Here is a 9516-nt window from a genome sequence, read left to right on the forward strand (position 1 = left end):
TGGTAAAGCTTCCAGGGACTGTGCCTTAAAAATGGCCTGCCTTACTCTCTAATCAATAAGAAACTGTTTTTAAGACAGCTGCTATTTTCTGGTGCAGAAAGCATCTCAACATTTCCTGGCTGAGTGGTTCTGGAGGCTGCTTCATGATTACATTTTATGTTACTTATTGAAGGGCCCACAATTACTATGCCATCTTTCACAGCAAAAGATGATTCTGTTGACCCTCCATTGACAAAGCATGTGAACTAGCAAATGGGCTTTATCTAGGTGTCCACATTATCTTGGTTTCTTAGGGAACCAACCAAATACTTAAGATAGGACGTCTTTGTAATCCCTGTTTACCCAAATTCTATTTATCAGCAACACACTCAAGTTTGAAGTTCAGTAAAACCTCTTTCTGATGATCTCTACATGTCTCATTTTGATGTGAAAATATGAAAAATACAAATTATTAATCAAATTTTACATATGGATGCTTCATCTCTTCCCTAGTAAATTATTAGGATGTGTGACTTCTATTTTAGGTTCCTCTTCGAATGTCCTAGCCTATCATAAAGCCCAGAAGAGGTATTCAGTAGACTTTTTGTTTTCTGCATGTGTTGTTTGTATGTACATGTGTGAGTGTTTTGTGTATATGAATGTGATGGGGAGAGGAATAAATGAATTCCTCCTAAGACTCGCTGGTCATGCTTAATCTAAGAAACTACATAAAGCCTTCTTATCTTTCCTGTTGCACTTGGGCCTGAAGGCATGCTGCCCATCTATTACTTCAATTTGTGGATTATTGACTAATGCCTCAGTCATCAGCCATTGTTTCTGCTTGAGTCCAATATGTAACGGTTGTGTTTCGTCTAAAATTTCTTCTAAAGTAAGAGGACGTGCATCTCCTTGCTGATGCCATGTCTTTGTGTAGTTCATAGTCTTAGCAAGAACTCCAAGCTTGTATCCAAGGCCTCCTGATAGAGCTTTCAAGTTAAATGATCCGTTGCTATGATCAGAATTTTGTTTAGAACCTGTTGATCCTCCACGTTCTAGCTTTGCTTTCTTCTTTGATGATGAAGATGATGCCTCAGGGGACATCAAATGTTTTTCTACCTCAGGAGTAGAAAGAGCTCATTTTTGAACAGCTCCTGTTCTCTCAACAAGCTTGGATCCATAATGCTGAGCCAAAAGGGCCACCTCACATGCCCCACCACCGCCTCCTAGCACCTCCACCTTGACAAAACCAATGAGTCCATTTTGAAACAAGGTATATATTCCAAATTGTTTTTCTAATATACAAGTAATAAATGTACTTTTGAACAATTTGAAATTCTAGAAATAGCCTAAGTATTGCATTTTAGATAGCTCTAAATATTTTGGAATTTCTGCATGGATCTATAAATCATACTATTATTAAATGGAATCTTATATTACCATTTTTCAGATCAAAACCAGCCAGACACTGACAATTTCAAATGAATTAATCTAACCTATTTAAATTTTCACATATTGATTTCCCATAGTATATGGTGAGCATGTTTTCTGACTGTGAATGATTCTCAAATATATGATGTAATTCGCTGTTCAGCAATCCCTGATTTAAATACTGATTCATTCACCAACTTCAGTATTGTTCACCTTTATTTTCTTTTCCTATTGTTAATAAATAAAATTTGCCATTTGTGTACTTTAATCCTAGTCTTTATGGATTATTGTTATTTTCATATAATCCTGATGAAGAATCACTAAAGAATCACTGAACTGATTTTGTATACTCAGGGGATAGTCAAGCTTCATCTCCATTTTATTTCAACAATTATAATCAATTTAATATCTCAAATATCAAGAGACAAGATTTACTCACATTTTTGGTCTTTAAGAATTATTATTTTGATATTTATTTTTAGAAAAATTTAAAATCACTCCATCAGGATCAACCCTGTATGTACCATGGCCATTCATGCTCCATTGCCTTAAGTAACTAAATAAATCATGTTAATCCTATAATTATTGTGATTAGGTTTATTTGTTAAGATTGACAATTATAATATAAATTACAATAAGTATTTTGTAAAAAAAAATTGCTTCACAGTATTGTTAGATGTTTTAACTGTTTATTTATGATACATGAACAGGCTCACTGTTCAAGACAATTATATCATTAATTCTAAAGTTATTTTTGTACAGTATATTTGATTCTCTATGTATATAATTTAGAAATACAATTTGTAACGATAATCTGTTTCCTCCTTCCATCAATTGTTACTTTTTAATAATATTTTATGTCTTATTGGCTAGAATTTCTTGGAAAAGTTTTTTTAACAGTAATAGTGTTTACAAATTCATTGAGAATTCTAATATTGCATTACTTAGAATCTATCTGTAATAATTTATATATACTTTATTGGATGATGAAGCACATTTTTCAGTTATTTACAAATATTTTAATATTGTTTCAAATAATATTATATTTTTGAAATCTAATATAGGTATTCTATTTCTTCTTATTGGTCCTTTTCTTGCAATATGCTTATAGATTTCCAAATGATTAAAGTATGCATTTTCTAATAATAAATCACAATTTTAGGATAAAGTTTCTTTTTTTAGAATTATTTATCTGATACATAGTTAAAATTATTCAAATGTTTAATTTAAGATTCTTAATACACACATATATTCACAAAAAATGAAAAATAGAAATGATTGTTATCTGTATAGTATGATGTAAGTTTCAAAAATTATTTGGAGACTTTTAAGATTTTCTCAAACAATTTATAGCTTGTGGAAACTCTTTTCCAGCTGAGAATTTGAAGTAATTCAATGGTAAAACTTTCTTTTCTTGTGAGACGTTAAATCTATCACAAGTTTGTCAACATCTTTTATGACTTTTGCATTATTCACCTTTTATATTTCTATGGTAATTATATTCATAATTTTCTAATAGCATCCTTTTCAGATTTTTAATAATGTTCTCACTCTTACATCTAATACTGTGTTTTTATTTTCCCTCTTCTTTTCTTTTTCATTCTTCCTGGTTTTATAAATTTCTTTAACATATATTAAAATATCTTTGGCTTTTGTTGATTCTCCCTACTGTTTTTCCATTTTCTACTACACTGATTTTTTTTCCTCTTATTTTTATTATTTATTTTCTACTTGCTTTGGTTTTATTTGTGCAAATATTTCTAGATTTTTCAAGTTGCAATCTAGATGATTAATAGTAAAATCTTCTCCTGCTCTGCTATAAACATATTAAAATATACATTCCTAATGGCTGCTTTAGCTACATCTATCAGATGACAGTATGCTCTGGTTTACTGTCATTGATATTGAACTATTTTCTTATTTGCATTGTAATTTCCTCTTTGACACATTAGTTATTTAAAGTAGTGTTGCTATGTTCTCAAAAATATTTTCTGTTATAAAGTGTACTCCATATGATTTCATTAGTTTGAAATTTGTTGAGATTTTCTAGCAAAGTACATGGTCTATTTTGGTGGCTTTTTCCTTGTGCACTTAAAGAGAATGTGTATTTTGCATTGTTGGATTTACCGTTGTATAAATGTCAGCTGGGTAATCTTTTTTTTTTTTTCATAATGCTGTTCAAATCTTCCATAACCTTATTGAATGCTTGTTCTATCAATTACAGACAGAAGGGTTCTAAAAAACAAATTATAATATGAATGTCTCCTTATACCTTTAGTTCTGTCAGTATGTTCTTTGTTATCAAATAATCTCCTTTATTTCCATTAATAGTCTTTGTATGCTCATTCTCATCTAATTGGTCAGAAGCGTAGTCAACTACAATGTTGAATAGAAGTTGGGGTAGACATCCTTACCTCATTCAGCCTTAAACAGAACGCATTCATTCTTTCACCAAGCGCATTGTCCTTGAACATTCTTTGACCAGTTCTGTGGAATTCTTCTTTGTTTATTCTTGTCCTCAAGCTTAGCAAAGACCCAAGGGGAATTCATGGGATCCGGGGAAGTCTTTCAGTACTTCATTCATCCAGTATCTCTACTTTACACGTCCAGCTGCCTCAACCTCCCTGAACTCCAATTTCCATCTCCTCAACTCGGTAGAATCACTAGGGTCAGTGTGAGCCCTTCCTCTGTTTGGAAGTGTTGTGAGTTCCCCCACAGCTTTGAAGTTTCCTCCACAGAGAAAGCTGGGGTGACTTCAGAGCTCAACTCATTTGTCTCCCTCCACCAGTAAGCTCAGTGCTATATTGCCTGTTGTCCAACAGCTAAACATATTTTCACACATTTTGTCAAATTCTCCAGTTGTTTATACTGGGCTGTCCAGTCCAGTATTTTTTTAATTCACATGCCTAGAAATTTCACTTTTTTTAACTGTTCTCACACTGGGTATTTGTTGTATTTACAGTCTACATCTAATGCTGATAGAGGCATGTTTGAGACTTCATAAAGACTAAGTTTCTCAGTGTCTTCTATTTTAGACACTTAAATATATGTAAATTACTGATAAATGACTTGGTAGATAAAATTGTATGACCATTATGTATGAAAAAGCTATATATATATATATTGTGAATAGACTCTTTTCATTGCAATTTAATGGAAACTGCCTTAGATTTTACTTTGTTTAAAAAATACTATCCTCCCTGTAATCTTATATTTTTCCATACTGCCCACCAAATGTTATTCATTAACTTTCATCCATGCTGTCACCTCTTTAAAGAATGTTTTCTCTTGGCATTAATTTTCCCCTGAATTTGAGATTTGGTATTTTTACAAGTAGATTTTAATTAATGTACATTTATTTTTATAATTTGTATATATTTTATTTCACTTGTTACTGTATTTTGAAATATTCTGTTTATGATTTATTGCTCTTTTGTTGTATTTGGACTTTTTTTACATTCTCTTTCTATATATAAATATAGATATAGATTAATTGTATCTGTTATTACAATGATAAGTACAATTTATATATTAATTTGCTGAAACTTCATGAAGCTAAGTAACACGAAAGCCTGCAACTGAAGTGAGGTTTCTTAAACCTACAGCCCCTTCTCTTAAACAGTATGTTCAACTTTCTTATGTCAGTGACCTCCTTTTTCATTTCTATTCATCATCTTTTCATACCAATTTTCTTTCTGTATTAGGTTATTGTGCCTTAATCCAATCTATCCGTAATTTTTTTCTCTATTTAGTATCTTCATATAACATATTATATACTATTATATGGATCTCTAAAATTTTCTTTGATCATGTTAGTGTATTAGAGATATACTCTTATTTGAAGATTTTAGAATGCATATCTTTCTCCTTAACAGTTTACAGGATACTTTAAAGAAATATGTTATTTAAGTTCTCTAGAAATTTATCTATAGTTTAATAACTTATTTCTTAATGTTTTCACACATTCTCATGGCCCAGAACCTAAAAAGCACAGCATGATACAATCAAGAACAAGACACAATAAATAATTTTCCCGTGACTATATGAAATCTGAAAAAAATACAGATTTTTGTTCCTGTCAGTAGATAGCATGTGTGAATCGAGTTTTTTTTTTCTTTTTTTTTAATCTTATATTCAGTTTGGTTCCAGTTTAAATTTTCTCTTAGAGTAATAGCAGGTCCAATTGCTAGTGTCGACTGTCTATTCAGCTAGAGCATCTAATGGTTTCAGAGACTGGAACACGTGACCTAGTATTTTAACTCTTTGTAGAACAAGTGAAAACTATAAACCCAAGCACACGGGGCTACCAGCCCTCTTTCCTTCCTCTCCACTGCCATTAACGTGGACATGTTTTACACGCGCCCACTTCTTGATCTGCTGCTCTTCCATAGATCAATAACAGTATGTGCAATACGTGGGGTTTGAATCCATGCCCCTATCTGATAATGTGTGACCCGGGCCTGCCCAGTCTCACTTTCCATCTCACTGGCCGTGGGGAATAGTTTCACAGATGAGAACAACAGCCATGTCAGGCCAGAAGTCCCCAGGGCTTGTGCTCCACCTCTTTGAAAAATGTTTTGTTTTCTCAACTATTGCTAATAAGATCACGTGCATCTGAACCTACCAGCAAAGCTCTTTGTAACCATGTAGGGAACGCCTAGGTAAGAATGAACCTTACATAGTGGAATATAGTGCTAAGATATGGAGGTGGGAGAAAGAGAGAGTGAGTCCCTAAGTGATAAACACCCTTGAATCTAGAACCATCTCTCGATAATTTAATCATGTAAATGGGGAGAGGAGATTGACAAAAATTTTTTCTGTAAATGACCAGATAGTAAATATTTTACGATTTGTGGGCCAGGTGATCTCTGTCTCAATTACTCAACTCAGCGGTTGCAGTGTGAAAACAGCAACACACAAAACATAAAGGAATGACTGTGCCTTTGTTCCAACAAAACAACAGGAGAACCACCTGTGATTTTCTCAGCCCGGCTCATTGTCTTCACACTTAAAGCCAAATCATTTCAGGTAACAGCAAAAGATTTTCTGTCAGTGAAATTTTGGGGGGGGAGGGGGTGGTGAGTTTTCAGTGTTTTTCTATCTTCTTTTTTTTGAAAGTGTTTCAGTAGAAAATGTAAAGAATCTTCATTTTGAGCTGCTGACCCAATGCTGTTCTGGACTGAGACATTGTTCAATGGAATGAAATAAACACACTACACAGCTTTGGGGCATTTTTCTTTTCTTTTAGTCTGAAGTTATGGAAAATAAAAGAGATGAAAGGGCAGACTCTGGCAGTAATTAAACTTCCCCAGAAGCCTATGGCTTCCCCAAACTCTCAGCAAACATATCAGAAAGGGTCTGATTCAGAAACAGGGGCCAAGCCCCGTAATTCAGGCACATATGTATTATCTCAACCTGGGGAGCAGAAATAAAAGAAGAAACATTAATCAGAACTCTAATCAGTGAGTGGTACAATAAGGTTGATCTCACCTTATTTAGTTAGAAAAGCTCACATCGAGGCAATATCCAGGTAGTCACCATTTTTGTACTGATTATATCAGGAAGAATGAGGGTAACAATTCAGATTTGGCAGCTGTGGTGTTCTCCTGTAAGAGAGACTAATAAAGGGGCACTAAATCTTGATATACTTATCACATTTGGGCTGTCAGAGGTGTATCATCTTCTCCAAAGTTTCTTGGATTGGTTCAGTGCTACGTATTTCATCAGGAAGAAAAGTTCCCCTCACCCAACCTTTTACAGCATCACCTGAATGAACAAACCCACATCTTCCCGAATCATCGCTTTGTAAACAATGTATTTATTAAAGGGTCTTCTAAAACACTCAGACACACATACACACACATTAATTTACTTGGGGACCACATTGCTTCTCCTTTGTGGAAATGTCTGTAGCATATTTACTTACACGTAAAAGTTTATGTTTTTAACCCATTACCCGTTGTCACTTGTATTCGGAGATCAGAGTGAGAGGAAAAAAAAACCACGTGAACAGAGAGCAAAGGTCACTTCACAATGCAACACAGACAAACAGAAATCAATGTGTGTGCATGACTTTATGGGGGTGCACGCACGTGTGTTCAGAAAATTCATGTCTAAAGATGAAGCTGTTGCAGACAGTTGTGGTCAGTTTGACATTTTGCTGTGCGTTGGCTCGGTTGACCAAGGGCTGGGCAAGACAGACCGTTACGAGGAAGTACAGATATTATCGTCGCTGCGGATGGACTTGTGGCGTGACTGATCGGGATGCTAATGGTAGATGCTCTAACAACGCAAGCAGAATAGAGTAAGTAGCTGTATTTTTCATTTCAACGCTCTTTCGTCTGTTTCAGGACACCTGGGTGCAGAGCCTCTCATCCTGTAAGGGTTACTATTGTCACCCCAAGTGTCCCCTCCAAAGTAAACTGGAGGCCCTGAGACGTTTCACAAAGTCCTCCCCCGAGAGGTGCAGTGGTGCTCGGCTGGCTGTCCGCCCACTCAAGCTTCCTCGGCAGACTCCGTGTTTTACAGCATTTGAAGTGGGAAATAGATAATCTGAAGGCATCTTTTCCTTAAAACATGATGTTGTTTCCATCAGGGTCTAAGCTCTGAATTCTTCCAGATCCATATTCTATTCTGTAAGAGTCCTGTTTCTGAGGATTCAATATCTCAGAACTTCTTCTGTATCTATGTGTTAATGTGTGACCATTTGCATGAACATATGTGCATTTTATGTACATCATTTGCAAACACATTCTTAAAGATATAGATTTCCTTACAGGTTGGAAGAAAGCTACTAGATATTAGTCTGACTTTCTGAGCAGAGACTGTGTGGAGTATTGGCAACATTACTAAAATCAAGTCAATAAATTTAGCTTTGAGCCTTACCATCTGCCCACCAATAGCTTAGACAATAGAAGTAAATACTGGAATCCAGCTTTTGTGTTTTTCAATCTGAACATGGAAGTCAAGATCTATGCTAAGCACTGCACTGGATTACGGTAAACATAAAGTCAAATGATGAGATAAAGATTATTTATAATGTGTAATAAGCTACAGGAATGTGCATTGGAATAATGAAATTTTCTCACTGAGCCCACTTCACTGGCCATCTTTCTAGTCACAAGAACATCTTTAGAATCCTAAAAAGTTCCCCCCAACTCTGTGAAACACTCTTCTCACAGATGTGTGCTCACGTTTTCCAGCTCTCTACACAGAGTCATTCCTGATCAACTTACCTAAAATTACTTGGTTTTTCTTACCACCATTACACTCCATCTCCTTGTTTTATTTTCTTGGCTAACACTCATCATCACTTGATGTATATACTTGTGTTTCCACTTTTATTTTGTCTACCCAACCCGAGTTTATTTTGTTTATGGCTATAACTTCTCTTCTAGAATAATCAATTCTGTTAACAGGCATTGAATAAATGCCTCCCTGTTAAATGAAATATATAATGATATGTTCATCATATACTAAAAATGATCATAATCCAAAAGGGGGACTCTAGTATAAAAAAATTAAAAATTTCACTCTTTATTACTTTAGGAGAAAATCTAGTTTCATGCCCAGCGGAGCCTACAGACGTTCTTTACATCAAAGTGCTTGATCCAATGCATTGTAAGGCTGGCCTTAAATTCATAGATGTTTGACCTCTTTCCTTTAGCAGGGATACGTTCCTAAGTCCCTGCTGTAAGAGCTCAGAGTCTGAGAAAGATCTGCCAAGTGTCTAAGGAAATGTTTACCATACGTAGCCTTGCTGTTAACAGATTCAGTGCAGATCTTTGAACTATATAAGATGTTTGCTAGTTTTAACCAGGCGATAGGTCTTAAGCATTAGTAGAGACGCCTCTGAGTTTGTAGCCCTTTTGGTATGTACGCCATTCTCATGGCATCATATTCCTGTAATAGGCTGTTGTCAGTAGCAACGGCAATCTCTTACCAGTGTCCAATAAGGAAGGGAATTCAGCCCACTGCTCTTATGATGAAATGGCATTAATTAATTAAACTCTATGCTCTGTCACTGCACTTTCTTTGTCTGGTTTAGCATTATAATTTCTATAGCACTGGAAACTTTTCCGTAAAAATACCACTGTATACTTTTTCATT

At 34.8% G+C, this 9516-nt stretch overlaps 1 pseudogene; it reads right to left on the reverse strand.

Moving 5' to 3' along the window:
* Nucleotides 1-515: 515 nt before the first annotated feature.
* LOC105071656 (general transcription factor IIE subunit 2 pseudogene) lies at nt 516-1157 on the reverse strand (annotated as a pseudogene).
* Nucleotides 1158-9516: the final 8359 nt, after the last annotated feature.

The sequence above is a fragment of the Camelus bactrianus genome, chromosome 24, assembly GCF_048773025.1.
Source record: "Camelus bactrianus isolate YW-2024 breed Bactrian camel chromosome 24, ASM4877302v1, whole genome shotgun sequence".
Taxonomy (NCBI): domain Eukaryota; kingdom Metazoa; phylum Chordata; class Mammalia; order Artiodactyla; family Camelidae; genus Camelus; species Camelus bactrianus.